The following is an 18,792-nucleotide window of genomic DNA, read 5'->3' as shown; positions in this document are numbered from 1 at the left end:
CTGAGCTGCACATACACACCACTCACCTACCTACCTTCCAATGCAGGTGATCAGCTCCGGGAAAACATGCTGCGCTGTCAGGAGAGGGCTTCTCGTCATCGCCGGTGAGGGCAGCAGCTGATCGCCGGTCTGCGATGTCTAGCCATGCCGGGGGCTCATCAGCTGCTCTGGCCAGGAGATCGCTCGTTCACTGCAGACGCCGCGCACTCCTCCGCGTTGAACAGTAAATAGCACATCTCATCTACTGGCCGGACTAAAGAAGCAAAACAACATGTGACGTACCAAGTTACCGACCTGAGGGGGGGGGAGACACATCTACACACATACCAGGGGAGGAGAGGGGGCCGGATCGTGGCTGGAGGGCGGGACTGTCCATCAGCCTGTGTCTCCTACTGGGATTGGTCAGTAGGTGGAAGAGGACGCCGGCGAACGCCATCTATGGGCAAAGGAGGCGGGGTTGCCGGGGGCAGACGGCAACTTCTAAAGCCGTCCACACGCCCACAGTCTACCTTCAGCTCCGGGGCTCCGCCTCTTCCCAACCCCCCCACCTAAAGCTGTCAAGGACCAACGCAGGAAAATGACTGCCCGGGAACACGCCGCCTGTGTAGAGCGACTGCAGAAAGCGCTGGGCGAGCACGGTGCCCTTCACTGGGGTCACGGGAAACCTCATCCGGGATGGTGACCTTACCGCACTGCAGGGTGGAGGGGGGTCCGGCTGGGACACTATGCAGACTTTCTGCAGTGATTCATGTCCTTACTGCAAAGCAGGCGGGGAGTGTGAGGGGTTAACAGGGGCTGGGCCCCCCCTCCCCCACCATCATTAATCAGGACTGGTTCCATGCTATCCCAGACAGTGCATGTCTCGTCACCTTCCAGCCAGCCGGACACACAGGCGACCAACGATCGCCCAATTATGCAACGTCAGATCCAGGTGTTATCCCCACCCCCTCAGCTGGCCATACATGAATATACGCTACTATTTGCGTCAACCTGTGTGTACGGATGGAGTCTGTTCAGGGATGTGCGTCTGTATGCATGCACAGGTTTAAACCGGCCATACGTGAATCCAGCGTCAGCAGGGACCAGGTGAATTTCGATCCATCTATAGACCAGTCGATCCATCGATTGACTTCTGTTCCACCAGTTGGGTTTTTGCCAGTGCGGCTATCTATACCACTACTTTAATACCAAACACGTATTAATTACGCAGGTTCTGTGGCTGATTAAGCTGGTAATTAAACTCACTAACCCTAGGTACACACCTAAGCGTTTTGTAGAAGTGCACTAAAGTCCATCTAACTTGATTTCTAATGGGACACGTTCAGATCTCTGCATTTTCCTGCTGCGTTTTTTTGGAAAGGGTCAGTTGTGTTTCTGGTTCTATTGACTTCAATGGAAATGCTGCAGAAAAGCATGTAGTGCGTTTTTGATGCGTTTTAATCTGCCTAGCAACAAGAAAAAAACAATGCATCAAAAACGCATGTGCAAAGCCACAAAACAGACCACAAAAAGCACTGCAGAAACAGATTAAACGCAAACTGCATAGGTGTGAACCTAGCCTTGGGTCTTTATCGACAATAAATTAGCCGCAGAACCTGTGTAATTAATATGGGTTTGGTTTTAAAGGGATGAGTTGGCAACCCTAGTCTATAGCTGGAAACCGTGGGCAGCACAGTGGCTAAGGGTTAGCACTTCTGCCTGGCAGTACTAGGGTTGTTGGTTTGAATCCCAACCACTGCACCACCTGCCTGGAGTTTGCATGTTCTCCCTGTGCCTGCTTGGGTTACTCCAGTTTCCTCCCTCACTCCAAAGACATGCTGGTAGGTTGGATTCTGCCTAAATTGGCCCTAGTATATGTATGTATGAACGTTAGGCTGGTCATTCACAATTTTCTTCCCAATTTCCTTTAGATTTACCTTCAACTGTGTAGTGCAAGGGCCTGCCTAATTGGATACGATTGAAAGTGTTGTTTAGGTTTGTCCTCCTATTATATGGTTTTTGGTAAATCTAAAGCACATTGTATAATGTATGGCTAGCCTTAGGCTGGCTATACAATTTTCTGCCCAATTTCCTTTAGATTTACCTTCAACTGTGTAGTGCAAGGGCCTGCCTAATTGGATACAACTGAAAGTGTTGTTTAGGTTTGATCTCATATTATATGGTTTTTGGTAAATCTAAAGCAAAAATCTCAAGAACATTGTATAATGTATGGCCAGCCTGTGTTGGGGACCCTAGATTGTACTCCCCTGGAGGGTTAGGGACTGATGTGAATGTTTTTTATATATAGTGTGTTTGTGTAAAGTGCTGCGTAAATTGATTGCGCTATGTAAGTACCTGAAATAAAATAAAATTGTGTTCTGAAGGCTCCTCACTGTCAGAACACAGGGGGAGGGATTCCCCCATCCACGTTGAATGTGTGGATGGGATAATCGGATTGTCATCTTTTGGTTTTTTTTTTCCCCCCAACCTGCTGTATGGGCTGCCTAAGGCTGGCCATACATTATATGATTTTAATTTAGAATGACCAAAACCATATAATATGAGGTCAAACCTAAACACTTTCAATTTGTATGCAATCAGAAAGATCCTTGCACTCCATAGTTGAAAGTAAATCTAAACCTAAAGGAAACTGACCAGTAAAGTTGTATAATGTATGACCAACTTAACACAACTACCACTGCACAGACATTGATGTCTATGGCTGGTGGTTTGTAGCATTTTGGGCTCCCCATTTTACATTGTCCAGCCAAGTGAATGAGCCTTTATGTGATTTCATGTTTGCATAGTAATGTGATTGGAAGCAATTATTATCAGGCACTTATTAAGAAATCATGATGTATTTATTACTGGTACTTGTATAGCACTGTCAGTTTATGCAGTGATTTACATATATATTTATTTTGTACATTCACATACTAGGGCCAATTTAGACATGAGCCAATTAACCTACCAGCATGTCTTTGGAGGTAGGAGGAAACCAGAGTACGCAGAGGAAACCCGTACAGGGAGAACATGCAAACTCCAGGAAGGTGGTGCCATGGTTGGGATTCAAACCAACAACCCCAGTGCTGCTAGGCAAAAGTGCTAACCATTTAGCCAGGGTGCTGCCTGATACAGCATTGCCTTCATATAAGGACTCCTTTAGGCTTGCAGTTGGAGGGTAGTAAATCACATCTTTTTGCCACCTGCTCACTGCCCCCCACCCCTTGGTATTAAAGCCGAACTCTGCAAAAAAAAAAAAAAAAGGTTTCCTTCCAGGGGAGAGGAGAAAGCCTTATACTTATGTGATCGTCCTTTCCACCGGCAAATGGTGCTCCCCCCACGATCCAGCAGTGGACTGTTCCTGCTGTGCTCATGTCCAAAGCAGGTCTATAGGGGTGATGACATCAGGAACAGTCCATACACAAGACCGTGGTGTGGCAGGAGCCACAGGATGAGTCTTGTGCGAGGAAGTTTGAGGAATTAGGTATATCTCCCTTCTCCGATTCGCCTAGAGCCCTAGACAACAAGGAGTTAACCCATGCAGTGCTGGCAAAGCTCCACTGCAATGGAAAAAAAAATATTTTTTGCCAAGACTTTTAAATATTTATAAAAACACTGACGCTGGGTTTTTATGGCAGAAGAGACCCTCCCGTCAGTGGTAATGTATGCTGAGCCACGCATGCGCAGCTCAGAGTACAATATAGCACCTGTGATGTGACTTCTGTGTGCTTGTGAGGGAGTGATGTCACCACGACGTAGCCATTCAAGTGGCTGAACCCAGTAGGAAGACTAGGTGAAGATGGAAGTGCTTGAGCACTGACAGTGCAGTGTTGGAGGTCTTCATTTGACAGGTACGTCTATCGTGATGTGCTAGTATGCTCAGCACCCTAGCAGATTATGGTGGAAAGCTACTGGGGGCCCAGATAAAAAAAAAAAAACATTTTTAAGAAACTTAGTACCCTTTTAACATGCAGGGACAGTGGTGGGATGGGGGTGTACACGTCATGGCCATGATCCTTTACTTCACAGCCATGGCACAAATGATCCCCCCAGTTGCATCCAACAGGCAGTTCTGTCACTAAGCATGACCTATTCAGGTACTGTGATGCAGTGGTGTAGCATTTACGGGTTAAAACAGGCAGCATTGAGGTGAAATGTTGCCTCCTTACCACCTGCCTCTGAAATGTGATCCAGCTGTGAACTGCTTTTCAGAGGCGCAGAAATGACAGCCACTGGTATAAATGAAGTCTATCAGAAGGTATTCATACATCCTCTCTTCCAGCATTAAGTCCAAAAACAAGGAGCCCAGTCTCTGCTTATAGTTAAGTGGGCAGAGTCATAAATTCATTTCTTTAGGCCAACGGTGCGCCCAGAACCACTGGTGTACAGAAGAGATTTAGCCATCATTTTATACAACAAGTATTACTAACTTGCATACAGCTTTTCCAGTCATCTGAGGCCTCATTAGTGGTGGACATGGCTTCACTGGCTCTATGGTGTAGGGTTTATGAGTCCAGGGGAACAGTACAACCACAAAGCCATGGTGAGGTGGTACAGAAGGAACAGAAAAGCCCAATAAGGTTTTGCTGCCGTTGAACAATATTTTATATCTCCCATAACCTGGGTGAGAGTAATCCTCCAGCCAAAATTGAAACTGTGGACCTCCAGGAGCACATCATGGCACACCCAACAAAGTGATCCCTCTAGTGCAGTGATGTCCATGCTCTGTTCCACTGCTGCCCCATTCTCCCCCAGTCCTCCTCAGTTTTTGGCCTTCTTGAATGACCAGGTCAGGATGATATAGCTCCTGCATGTGTTCCTCAGAGTAGCTTCTCTGTAGAGAATGGTGCTTGTACACTGAGCTGAGCATGCACACCTTAAGCAGTTCATAGAATATGCAATTTCTTTCCATCTACCATGGGTGGAAGGAAAGAAAATTGCTTGATTCCCCAATCAATACAGTCATTGTCCCAAAGTGCTGTTGTTTTCTGTGGGGAACCTTCTTCCTTGCAGCCAGGGCCATGGATAGGAGGGTACAACCAGTCTTCCTGTACGGGGGCCAGGGCAGCAGGGGGGCCCAGGCAGCTGGGTGAATCAGATGTAGGCAGGAAGGTTGGCACAATGGAGGGGGGGGGGGGGCAATTACTGGAACCAAGCTCCTGTATGGCTCTCTCTGCAGCAGCTGAAAGCCGGCTTCTTAACTCCCTCCTGCTGGCTGCAGAGAGCAATACAAGGGATCGGTTCCAGTAATTGCCCCCCCCCCTGTCCTGCTGATCCCCCTCCCTGTGCACCATATGTTTCCCCCTGCTGCTCAGGCCCCCCCCCCCCCTGTGCCCCCACCCCTGCAGGAGGAAGGGTCCAGTAAATATGTCACATTTACCAGGCCCCTCCTTTTCTGCATGAACACCATGAGTGATTGTATTGAACACTCACTGTGTTCATTCATAACTGAAGCATAGTAAACAGTGATTTTTTTTGTGGGGGTGCCCTCTCAGGTTGTCTGTATGGGGCACCGTGGTTTCTAATGGAAGCCCTGCTTGCAGCACTGGGGTCATGGGTTCAAATCCCTGTTGTGAATGCCCTGTGGAATATGTCGGTGTTATATAAATGCCTGCAATGAATATGTAAACATTCACGTTCTATAAATCAACTTAGAGTGGACTGTCGCACAATTTTGGTTATTCATGAATGATGTGAATGTACAATATGCCCCCCCCCCCTTGCTCTTCCACTTCCTTCTGCAAATTGCAACAACATTTTTTGAAGGGGGTACCTGTGTGAAGATATTGTCCTCCCTACCCAAAACCTAATAAAATAGTCACGTCACATGTCCCAGAAGGCTTTAGGGCTATGTAGAATACACTGCGCATGCGTGGTGCAGTGTCATCAGGAGGCTGGGTTCTAGGACCCCAGAGAGAGAGCTGGCCTCCTGAAGATGATGGTGGCATGAGAGCCCATGTGCAGTGGTTGACAACTGGACAGCACTGTATTCACTGGGCAGGTGTGTTTACTCTTCTATCACAACCCAGTGGACAAGGTAAGAAGGGGTTAAAATAAAAAACCCTGGAAGGGGTGACGGTCCTCTTTAAAAACTCACTGATTGCTCATGACGCAACTGATACAGAGCGTAAGGGGCTACCGTCCTGCGATCAATCATTCGATTGCACTAGTCTCACCTGAGGAGCTTGCAATCATTTCCAGTGGAGGCAATGGACTGGCCCATGCATGCCCAGCCTTCCATGTTCCCTGCTGTGTGTTATAGCAGGGAAGTGTCCTGGGAAAGATGTCTGTAAACAAATGTAAATGGGAGGCTCCCTTCTTGTTTACCAGGATGAAAATGAGTCATGCTTCTCCCAGCAGATCGCTAGTACTACGCTGTACATCGCAGTGCTGGCTACACACCAGCATTAACCCTTCTGTGTGGCTCCATTGAATATCCAGCACAAAGTGCCATGTAATGCTGGAATGACTGTTCCATTTTTTTTTCCCGTAGGCTGTCAGTTCGCACCGGTGGGAGGAAATGCCAGCTGCACCCACACAATGTCGTGATCAGCTTTGTACCACCTAAAGTAAGGGAGATCTACTGAGTCACCATGTGCCTTGTGGGCTGCTGTGATGACACACACATTTATGTTCTCTGTGCTTTTATTCTTGTAGGGGATCCTATTGAAGTCATCTGTTTTGAATGAGCGTAGTTTCCACCATGCATGGATGGGGCGGGATTTGCTTTCATCTCCCTCACAAGGCAAACAGTCAGGAAAGCTCCAACCCTGATGCTGAAAAACAAGCAGAGAGCTGTCTTGCGCTCAGTATAGGATGGCAGATCAGCATCTCCCTCCCACCCGCAGGAGAAGGCCACAAACAAAACATTCTTCACCGCTCCATATATGGCAACACTCACACATGGCTCTGTCTGATGTATTATTAATGGGCCTTAGAGCACAATACTACGCAGGAGCTTACAATCCACAGCGGAAACCCAAAATCTATTTTCAGTACCTTTTGGTATCATGGTTTGCCGTACGCAGGTTTCTTAAAGGCATATTTCTACTTTTTTGTTGAAACCATAAAAATGCACCCAAAAAGAATGCATTCATTATTTATTCTTATACAAGATTTATATGGTGCCAACAGTTTGCACAGCACTTTACAATATATTTATTTATTACAGGTACTTATATAGCGCTGTCAATTTATGCAGCACTTTATTTATTACAGGCACTTATATAACGTCGTCAATTTACGCAGCTCTTTACATATATATTGTACATTCACATCAGTCCCTAACCCTCAAGGGGCTACAAGCTAAGGTCCATAACTCACATTAATACATACATACTAGGGCCAATTTAGACAGGAGCCAATTAACCTACCAGCATGTCTTTGGAGTGTAGGAGGAAACCCACGCAGGCACAGGGAGAACATGCAAACTCCAGGCAGGTGGTCCCGTGGTTGGGATTCGAATCAATGATCCTAGTACTGCCAGGCAGAAGTGCTAACCATTTGGCCACTGTTTTGCCCACTTTACATATATTGTACATTCACATCAGTCCCTAACCCTCAGGGAGCATACAATCTAAGGTCCCTAACTCACATTCATACATATACATACTAGGACCAATTAACTATCAGCATGTCTTTGGAGTGTGGGAGAAAACTGGAGTACCTGGAGGAAACCCGCACAGGGAGAACATGCAAACTCCAGGCAGGTAGTGCTGTGGCTGGGATTCAAACCAATGACCCTATTGCTGCTAGGCCAAAGTGCTATTATTATTATTATTTATTTATTTTTTTTGCATTGGAGCCTGCAAAGCATTGCAGTGGAAATCTGAGGATCACAGGTGCAATGTGTAGGCTCCTGCAGACGTTTCCTCCAGACCAATATGCGACAAGGTGGTATAGTGGATAGAGCACATGTACCTTCAGTTATTGAATTGGAGAAAGTCTCAGTAGCCTACAAGTGCAGTGACATCACTGCATTTGTACTCCATTGAGAACTAGGCGTCTCTCCGCCACAGGGAATTTGTCATTTTTCCATTCACAGATCCTCCGCCTTTCCTGTAACAGTCCACTCACCACCAATGGCGCAATGGATAATAGGAGAGGAAAAGATGTCCTTCATAAGTACTGCCATGCAAGGCCAGAGAGGCCAGGGAACCACCGCTGACATCAGCCGATATACCGCGGGTTCCGACCTCTTCTCGGCGCCTGTGCTGCTTAAGCTTGCCTCATGGCATGTGAAGATGGCTTCCTCCTTGTAGGTCAGCGTGCGTTCCACCTAGTGCGCATGACCGGAAGTGACGTATCTGACGTATAACGTCAACGCGTTTCGCCGATGGGCGTATCTCACTCAGCTTCGTCAGGACAAGGAGGAAGCCATCTTCACATGCCATGAGGCAAGCTTAAGCAGCACAGGCGCCGAGAAGAGGTCGGAACCCGCGGTATATCGGCTGATGTCAGCGGTGGTTCCCTGGCCTCTCTGGCCTTGCATGGCAGTACTTATGAAGGACATCTTTTCCTCTCCTATTATCCATTGCGCAGGTGGTGAGTGGACTGTTACAGGACACTAGTTATATGGTCCTATGTGATCGATATGACCTATACATCTCATATAGAGTGAAAGCTCCTCCAGTGACTTTCCACATATTGTCTGTTTCACTACAGGATGGGGACATCATGGTGCTTTTCATAGGAAACAGGATATACCACGTGTATCTCAACAGGCAGAAGATCTATTGGGATTTGTCTTGTTTTCCTTACAGAAAGTGGTATGTAGTCCACATACAGTGGTGAAGAAACCATTTCAAGCAGTGCTCTGCTATTTGCATCTATCCTTCCATCCTGGTAACAAATGGGGCTTATTCTCATTTAAGAGCCCTAGGAAACAGTCGCTTATATTACAGATGAATGGGCCCCAACCATATGTGCCGGCATAGGAATGTACTGCATTTTATATATGACATTCATTTTTTGTCTCATATAGGCCTAGAGGCATGCCTCTCTTTTTGACGCATACTGTGCTTGCTGCATTGCATGCATGTGATATTTTATATCTATAGTATAATTTTTTGAAACTCCCTGCTTGGGATATAACCATTTTGGTAGTAGCATATGTCTACATGTTACAACATGTTACATGGTATACCTATGGTATAATTTTTGCATACACCTCCTGTGGGAAGTGTTCACCTATGCGCCAGTGCTACAAAGACTTTAGACTCTAGTAGTCACTGTCTTTGTTGCACATGTATTTAGACCGGTCTTGGTGTCATTTTAAATGGTTTTAGGTCTGTGTGTATTGTCTCATACTGAGGTGATGGTAAACCAGGGCGATTGCCCAAATGTCAAATTTGTATATGTAATAAAGCATAATTTTTGGAAATTTTTCTGAGTATCACATTCTGTTCATAATGTAGCCACTTTCTCTGTGAATTTCTTTTCACAACCCCCCCCTTTTTTTGCAGGGTTCTATTGGGCCCCTTTAAAACAAATATAAACATACACAGGGCATTTGCCAAGCTTCATTAAAGCATCAAAGAAGAATCAAAAACACTTAAATGTTAAAGCATTAGCCGCTTTAATGTGCGTTAATATCAAAGTAAGTGTAAATGAGCCCTAAATTTGGCTGTAACATAAAGGTGGAATTGGCCTTTAACCATTTGAGAGCCCAGGCTTTTTTCTATCCATATTGCCTTGAGTCCTAGAGCATTTTTTTTTTTTTCATTTTTGTGATGTCTTGGTGCCACACATTATGGGGTTGATTTACTAAAGGAAAATAGACTGTGCAGTTTGCAAGTGCAGTTGCTCCAGAGCTGAGAAGAAGCTTCACATTGCAAAGAATACCCAATCTCCCATTAGATTGTAAGCGGTTTTGAGCAGGGCCCTCCTAATCCTCTTGTTTTATTGTATTGCAACTGCACTGTCTCCCTTTATATTGTAAAGCACTGCACAAACTGTTGGTGCTATATAAATCCTGTATAATAATAATACAAGTAAAACCACACATGATTGGATTATAGATATCAGAAGAGCTTCCCCTTGTTTACTAAGCTGTGGAGCAACTGCACTTCCAAAGTGCACAGTCTGTTTGCCTTAGTAAATCAATCTTTTAGAAGTTTATAATTTACCCTAACATATACATCTTTTTTGGGGACTGGGCTTTAATATAGCAGATTTGGATTATTTCCCTATTTTTTTTATTGGGAATAAATAGTAATAAAAACGCTGTAATTTTTCTCACTGCAACATTTGCATAATTTACACACCTGCATATATTTACCACAAAATATAATCAACAAAGTCTGTTGATTAAAATGATTTCAGATTATTGAAGGTTTTATATAACATAGTGGATTTCTCTAGCTCAACAGCGAAAGTATGCGTTTCACTTAGGAGAGCTTTAATGCCTTTTCAAAGCTACACTGAGAAGTACACAGGGGAAAAAAACAGTTTGTGTAAATTCAAGTTGACTAGGGCACAAATTAGCACAACAGGTTTTTCCACAGGTTTCCGATCACTAAAAATTGATGCTTGCAAAGTGAACGCAAATGTCATCCAGTTCATCTGACATCAATGTTGTGACCTAGTGATTTATTTTTTCTTTATGGGTTGGGTCTAGACCCATGTCAAATCAATCAATAGCTCAAAAGGTTTAGAATTTTCAACTTTTACGGTGAATGATAACTTTAACCCCACCCGCTCCTGTGTCTCCTTACCAGTCATTTATTATGATGGGCTACCAAACTGACCAGAAGAGAGGATCAAAAAGCAGGAAGGGCATAATTCAGGTTTTATGGGAAAGTCAAGATTTCTATATAAAGTCAGTTGCCTGTATCTCTAGATCTACTGACCGGTTTAATGTAAAGGTAACCTCTGCCTATACAGTTTTCCTTGATATCCTTGTATTATTTTGGCTTGTGACAGGTCTACTTTAAAGGGCAGCCTACTTGCCTCATAGGAAAGGTAAGTGCATTTACAGACACATTCACACGATTGTTGACTGTCCAGAAATTTACAGACTGTAAAAAGTACAGGTAGATTGAGGATGTCTGTTATAACAAATAAAGGCCTATAAAAAGTATTGATCCTCTTCCCCCTGCTTTTAAAGCTGAACTCCAGGCAGATATAAAAACTCTATTTAACACAGTTATGTGCCTATTAAAAAAAGGTCACGATAAGAACCGGAATCTGTCTTGATATTATCCTTCCGGCACAGAGCATCGCAAACATTGGGAGGGTGAGAGCTCTGTGCCAATCAGGATTCTATGGGTTACAGGGAAAAATCTTACTGGAAGGAGAGTACAGAGATAACCTTTTCAGTGTGCTTTTCCTTCATCATAGTCTAATCACAAGCTGGGACAGCTCCTGAACCAGGCTATATTCTTTAAAGTGGTAGTAAAGTCTGCTTTTTCGTTTGTACCTACAGGTAAACCTATAAAAAGGCTTACCTGTAGGTACCATGAATACCTCTTAAAAGTGCACTGTTTAGGAGATATTCACATTTGTAGCATCTGGTGATGTCATCAGCGTGTGTGCACTGCGCTCGGAATGGATGACACACTAAGTATGATGCCCATTCAGAGGGTTGTGCCATGATTATGACTCCCACACGTATGCGCGGGATTGATGTCATCGTGGTCCAGCCTTTCAATTGAGCATAATGAGCAGAAGGAAGACTGGCTGAAGATGGAAGCCCTCTCAGCAGCGACAGGCAAGTCTGTTATACTGTGCTAGTATGCAGTGCATGCTAGCACAATATGACATTCATATTTTATTTTTTTTTGTGAGTTACAGCAAAGTTTTCTACCACTTTAAAGCTGAGCAATGACATGGTGTGGGGCAGCATGGACATTACATTGTAGAAGTATTTTCCTATATAATTGTTTCATAATGTGCTAATTTTTGTGCATACTTCCAAATTATAGCAAAATTTAAATATTCCTCTTAACTGTTTACTTGGATTTCAGCATTAGTTCAGCTGTCATAAAATAAATATGGAGACTGCTATTGCTGATCTCTGCTCTTCAAAATGCTAATTACTCAGCTTTCATTTTGATGTTTGTCAATAGATGTAGACAGTGACCTGAAACATTGATGGAGATAAGGAATTCTGACTTTCTGACTTTGCATTTTCAGTAGGATATGAGCATTGGCAGCCTTCATATTTCTTGCATGACAGGTACACTTTACTATTAGTGAACTGGTAAAAAGTGGTCTGATTGACTACTGGACAGTTCAATAAGTACGGGTGTCAGTCAAAGAAAGCACAAGCTCCCTACTCTGGATGACCTGAGATCACCCTGCAGTATTTAATGTGGATCCTGCTTTTACATCCTGGATTAGAGAATGAAAATCCCCACTCCCTTTGATGTCAGTGTCCTCTGAAAGAAGTAGTATTTAACAGTATCCTCTACAGAAAGTATAGTCTTCTCTTATCAGGGCCATGATGTCACACGGTGGACACCTTTTGTGTGGTGTCACTGCTGTAGTAAGGGAGTGTGATGGACTGCCTGGTACCTCGCCTGGGTGTTCCCGCCAAACAGTACCTCCTGCCCTCCAAACAGATAGCTAATATCAGCCCTTTACCCCAAGAATCTTACACAGGCAAGATTTTGAAGTAAGACCAAAAGAATAACTTTATTAAAACCCAGAAACATACTTTATACCCCCAGGAGGGCATTTCCTTCTTGGGGATATTAGCATAGATAAGAAGTTCAACCAATAAAAACATGACAATGCAACCTTTAACCAGTTGCCACCCGGCCTATAGCCAGATGGCGGCCGGGCGAGCAGCTCGTCCCTCTGGGTGAACGCCATATGGCGTCCTTTCAGGCATGCACAGTGCGCCTGCCCGCAGAGCCGCTCTGCGGCGCGATCTGTCACCAGCCATGTCCGAGGATGACAGAGATGACAGATCTGTGTACCAGCCCCGTTTCCAGTACCATGTGACCTGCTGTGACCAATCACAGCAGGTCACATGACCGTTGTATACAATGGATGGCTTCCTTTCATGCCATCCATTGTATACAAGTGTGTCTAGCTGTGAATGGTCACAGCGATCACATGCACAAGCTGGGCCAATCACAGCCCAGCTGTGTCGTGATTAGCCATGGCCAAATCACAGCTAAGCACAAGTGGCTTAGTGGTTAGCACATCTGCCTTGCAGTAAATGGGTCATGGGTTCGATTCCCGACCATGGCGCCTCCTGCATGGAGTTTGCATGTTCTCCCTGTGCTTGTGTGGGTTTCCTCTGAGTACTCCGGTTTCCTCTCACACTCCAAAGACATGCTGGTAGGTTAATTGGATCCTGTCTAAATTGGCCCTAGTATGTGTGTGTATGAATGTGAGTTAGGGACCTTAGATTGTACACCTCTTGAGGGTTAGGGACTGATGTGAATGTTCAATATATATATATGTGTAAAGCACTGCGTAAATTGACAGCGCTATATAAGTACCTGAAATAAATAAATAAGCACAAAATAAACCCCTGAATGAATCAATGTCATTCAGGTAAATGCTTGCTTATAGCAAAATAATTCTTTGTTCTAAGCAAATTGTGTAAAAAAAAAAAATACTGATCACTTCCCCAAAGTAGTAAAATGTTACTATGGTATACTACTTTGGACATAGTGAAATATGAAAAAAAATGTAATAAAAAATTAATACTAATAAAAAAATTAAAAACAATTATCAATTTTTTTTTCGTACTGTCACCAGTCAGTGTCCCTGATTACCGCCATGCCAGTTATATGATGATTATATTGCACTGGTGACAGTATGTAAAAAAAAAAATAGTAAAAATAATTTTTTTCATTTTCCGAAAAATGATGACAAAAAAATTATAACTTCAAAAAACTCACCATGCCTCTTATGAAGTACGTCGGACTGTCTACTTTGCAAAAAGTGGTCATTTGGGGGATATCTGTACTGTTCTGACATTCTTGGACCTCCAGGAAATTAGATTGGCCGTCAGTACTTCAGGATTGATCAATATTCAGATCTATCCCATAGTCTGTTAACTCTATAAATTTCCTACAAATTAAATAATACATCCTAATTTGGGTTATTTTCACCAAAGAAATGTAGTAGAATACATCTTGGCCTAAATTTATGAAGAACAATTATTTATTTGCAAACTTTTATAACAGAAAAACGTGTTGTTTTTTTTTTTTTTTCTAAATTTTCAGTCTTTTTTTGTTAATTTAGCAAAAAATAAAAACCCCAGCGGTGATTAAATGACACCAAAAAAAAGCTCTAGTTGTGTGAAGAAAATGATAAAATTATAGTTTGGGTACAGTGTTGTATGACCGCGCAATTGTCATTCAAAGTGTGAGAGCGCTGAAACCTGAAAAATGGCCTGGGCAGGAAGGGGGTAAAAATGCCTGGTTAGACATTTTTCTAATTAACAGCTAGGCAATTAGACAAGTCTTAAGCCTAGTACACATGGGCTGAATGTTCAATAGAAACTGGCCTACATTCGGCCCGTGTGTACGGCAGCCGGTCCGATAGAAATTGACCATTTTGTATAAAGGGGCATCTAACATCAGATAATACAGCAGCTCATCCTGAGCTGTCTTTTTTTTTTTTTTTTTTTTCTTCATTCAGCTTACCCGTCAACCAGACTAGTAGTGTGTACCAGGCTATATCAGTATGTCTAGTCACAAGAATTCCCCACCTTGCCTCCCTTGTCTATGTGCTGGAAAACATGTGCACAATAAATCTTGATTTGCCAGGGTGTACCCACCAGGATGCCCAGAAAAAGTTCCACAGCTCTAGATACATATAGTACATTACACCGCTAAACCACTGCTAAATGTCCCACCCCAGATCCAGCTCGGATCTAGGTTACCAAGTGGCACATCTTTGGCCAAAATAGTAAAAAAGTTAATATTATAAAGTTGGGAGTTGCCAGAGCAAAATGAACAAATGCTGCAGCTTATGCAGCTCTCGATGACCAGCCAGGGCAAGATAAGAAATATGCCCAAGAAGAGTTCCATATCTCTGGCTGTTGTGGCTGGAAGGTGTGTCTGCATGATTTGTCCAACACAATGTTCTGGCAGATGCACCACTGTTCTGGGGACTTCCTTGCTGCATAATCCTAGTACACCTGGCCAATCAAGGGGTTTCTGAATCTCCTCCATGCTCTTACCGGGAGAAGCAGACAAAGACCCACTCTCCTCCATGGGCCATAATCAGTGGGTAGAGGGCTAGCCCAGTGGTGGGCAACCTTTTTTTTCAACTGAGCCAAATCTCGCCAAAACCATGATTGAAATTTATTTTGAGAGCCACATTTTTAAAACTGAAAATACATCTCCCATATAGTAATTCATCCCCCATATAGTAATTCATCCCCCATAGTGTAATTCATCCCCCATATAGTAATTCATCCCCCATATAGTAATTCATCCCCCATAGTAATTCATCCCCCGTATAGTAATTCATCCCCCGTATAGTAATTCATCCCCCGTATAGTATTTCATCCCCCGTATAGTAATTCATCCCCCGTATAGTAATTCATCCCTCGTATAGTATTCATCCCTCGTATAGTATTTCATCCCCCCATATAGTATTTCATCCCCCCATATAGTATTTCATCCCTCATATAGTATTTCATCCCCCCATATAGTATTTCATCCCCCCATATAGTAATTCATCCCTCATATAGTAATTCATCCCCCCTATAGTATTTCATCCCTCATATAGTAATTCATCCCCCCTATAGTATTTCATCCCTCATATAGTAATTCATCCCTCATATAGTATTTCATCCCTCATATAGTAATTCATCCCTCATATAGTATTTCATCCCCCCATATAGTATTTCATCCCTCATATAGTATTTCATCCCCCACAGTACTATTCCCCCCCCCCCCCCCCTTCTAGTAAGCCAAGTCCCCCGTGTCAATTCACTTACCTTTCCTCTCGCTGTCTTCCTGCGCCGTTCGGGTCTTCAGGGCGGACTGTGAGAGGAGCCTAGCTCCCCTCCCCTCACGTTCGGCACGCTGCCCCGCCTACACACATCCTGACAGCCACATCCGCGGGCCGGATTAAAAGGTCTGCGCGGACTTTTGGGGCGGCCAACCGAGAGGAGGCAGGAGAGCGGCCGACCGAGAGGAGGGAGGGGAGCAGGCGCCCGGCACACAGAAGAGCCGCATTAGAGTGGGTAAAGAGCCGCATGTGGCTCGCGAGCCGTGGCTTGCCGACCACTGGGCTAGCCCATAGTCCCCTCCAAACGCCCATGTCTTGGTTGGGTCTGTCACAGGGAATATTGTAATTATCGCTGTTCTACAGTACTCTACAGTGTGATTTCCGCTTGTCTAAGCATTTGCCTATTACAGAGAATGCTTGGTGTTAATATATAAAATGTTGCCATTACAGCATCATTGTTGCAAAGTAGAGGATCTGAAGTATAGTATCCTTTTAAGCATTCCAGTGTGTCTGTACAGAGTTTCAGCTGTCTGTACCTTTGTGGGTTGACATCTTTAAAAAAAAAAAAAAGTGCTTGATTGGCAGCTATATCCTTCAGGTTTGCCTATATGGCTGTCTTTCTGTGTGCTGCTGATGTGTTCCTAATGCACCCAGCTAGCAAGTACAAAATAGATCTTTGCCTGCAGGATGTGCACACAGCAGCTTAAACACAGTTGAACACAAGTGGATAGGAAAAGCAGCTATGGATCGATGCTGAGGAGCTGCCATGAGCAGATCCTATGTGCTTTTCAAACATCTTGCTTGCATAGAGAAGAACTTATAGAAATCTGTATGATATAAATACTCAGCATCCTGCATCCAGCACAACATGGGCCCGATTTACTAAGGTTTGATGTGATTAAGTAAATCTTTATGCAGTTTAAATATTAACTTTTCTACAAGAAAAATATTATATTTTTTTTTTATAAAATTGATCAACTGGACAAATAACTGATTTTTCAAAATGGCAATTAATATCAGTTGATGGTTAAAGATGAGAGATGTGAAATCATTGGCTCACTGTTTGTGGTTTTTAAGGGTACCAAAATGCCTATTCCATGCTGTACTATCACTTATCCAGACTGGTTTATTCCCTATTCTGCACTGCCTTATTCTGTATGCCATGCTTTACAATCACTGTTCTGCACTGCCACATTCCCTATACCATGGTGTACATTCCTAATTCTCCACTGCCTCTTTCTTTGTGCCATGTTGTATAACTCTTCTGCACTGCCTCATTCCCTATACCATGCTGCACATTCCCACTTCTTCATTCTGTCATTCCCTATTCTGCACTACCTCATCCCCTATGCCATGATGTATGTTCCCTATTCTGCACTGCCTCATTCCCTATGCCATGCTGCACGTTCCTTATTCTGCATTGCTTCATCCCCTATGCCATGCTGTACGTTCCCTATTCTGCACTGCCTCATTCCCTATGCCATGCTGCACGTTCCTTATTCTGCATTGCCTCATCCCCTATGCCATGCTGTACGTTCCCTATTCTGCACTGCCTCATTCCATATGCCATGCTGCACGTTCCTTATTCTGCATTGCCTCATCCCCTATGCCATGCTGTATGTTCCCTATTCTGCACTGACTCATCCCCTATGCCATGATGTATGTTCCCTATTCTGCACTACCTCATCCCCTATGCCATGATGTACGTTCCCTATTCTGCACTGCCTCATCTCCTATGCCATGCTGTACGTTCCCTATTCTGCACTGCCTCATCCCCTATGCCATGCTGTGCATTCCCCTTTTGGTGCACTGCTTTATTCTTTATGCCATGCTGTACATTCCCTATTCTAGGCCATTTTTTGTATACAGCGCTGCACTAGTTTAACTGACAATTGCGCAGTCATGCAATGCTGTACATAAATTAAATTTATGTCCTTTTTTTTAAACACAAATAGAGATTTCTTTCGGTTCTATTTGATCACGTGTGCTTTTTATTTTTATACTGTCCCTTTAATTTATTTTTTTATCACTTTTAATGCTATTACAGGGAATACAAATATCCCCTATAACTTCAATGGGCATTGTCATATATTCTTTTTTGAGAAATCTGGGACTATCAGACTCTAGATATCTCCTCTGCCCTTACATTATCTAATCTCACCAAGATCAGTGTGATCAGATGTTTTCCCAATTTACAAACGGCGCTGTTTATATCCTGTGAAACTGAAGTGATGAAATGCTCATAGCTTCCGACTTCCTAGACTATAGAGATGATTGGCACCATTCCGGTCTCCAATAAGCTCTATGGTCAGCTAGCAGAAACACCGGCTGCATTCTCAGGTTCCCCCGATGGCAAGGGACTGCCCAAGAAGGCCGTGGAAGGCAGCAGGAGAGGGGGGGCATCTTCTTCCTTTGCTTGTAAAAGCAATCCTGCAGCTAATTAGCTACTAGGATTGCTTTTACATGAGATCCAATCACTGGCTGAAAAAAACGATACCAGGATGATGCCTGCAGCTGCAGGCATCATCCTGGTATAACCACTCACAATCTAGTGATATGTCAGTACATCGCTGGTCCTTGTTGTGTGTGTATATACTATGTTCTTTTTTTTTTTTTATGCAGCCTGTGGGCTTAATGAAAAAAAGAAAATAAAGCTTTGCCAGAAAAAGTGTGTGGTATACCCACCATTAGAATATACCCACTTCTAATAGTGGGCACACCTGAAATGTGCCAAAAAATATTATTAAATATATATGCCGAAGCATAGGGGCCATCCACCTACTGGCCACCCCAGGCCCCCATGCTTTGGCATATATGCTCTTTTTTTAACTGAGGATGAAAAATCTCATCCAACAGCACTGCTCACACCTACTTATGTGTATT

General features: G+C 43.8%; 1 protein-coding gene and 1 long non-coding RNA gene across 3 annotated transcripts in view; one reads left to right on the top strand and one right to left on the bottom strand.

Moving 5' to 3' along the window:
* The window catches only part of IRS2 (insulin receptor substrate 2), a 44,096-nt gene extending 43,596 nt beyond the window's left edge, over positions 1-500 (bottom strand). Inside the window, exon 1 of one of the 2 annotated variants that reach the window (XM_089693594.1) lies at positions 31-500. The gene's annotated coding sequence lies outside the window, so the exon portion shown is untranslated. The remainder of the gene's footprint in view (positions 1-30) is intronic. The other variant, XM_089693593.1, reaches the window with a different exon arrangement.
* Positions 350-7,070, top strand: LOC149449281 (uncharacterized). The gene is made up of 3 exons (XR_016315441.1): positions 350-1,086; positions 6,476-6,551; positions 6,640-7,070. It is a non-coding gene; the product is annotated as an uncharacterized LOC149449281 (long non-coding RNA).
* The last annotated feature ends 11,722 nt before the right edge of the window (positions 7,071-18,792 follow it).

This window comes from Staurois parvus, unplaced genomic scaffold (genome assembly GCF_062004578.1).
Source record: "Staurois parvus isolate SC_StPar_1 unplaced genomic scaffold, SC_StPar_1.0 ptg000634l, whole genome shotgun sequence".
Classification (NCBI taxonomy): domain Eukaryota; kingdom Metazoa; phylum Chordata; class Amphibia; order Anura; family Ranidae; genus Staurois; species Staurois parvus.
The sequence above is the reverse complement of the archived record's forward strand: the minus strand, read 5'-3'. Positions and strand labels throughout refer to the sequence as shown.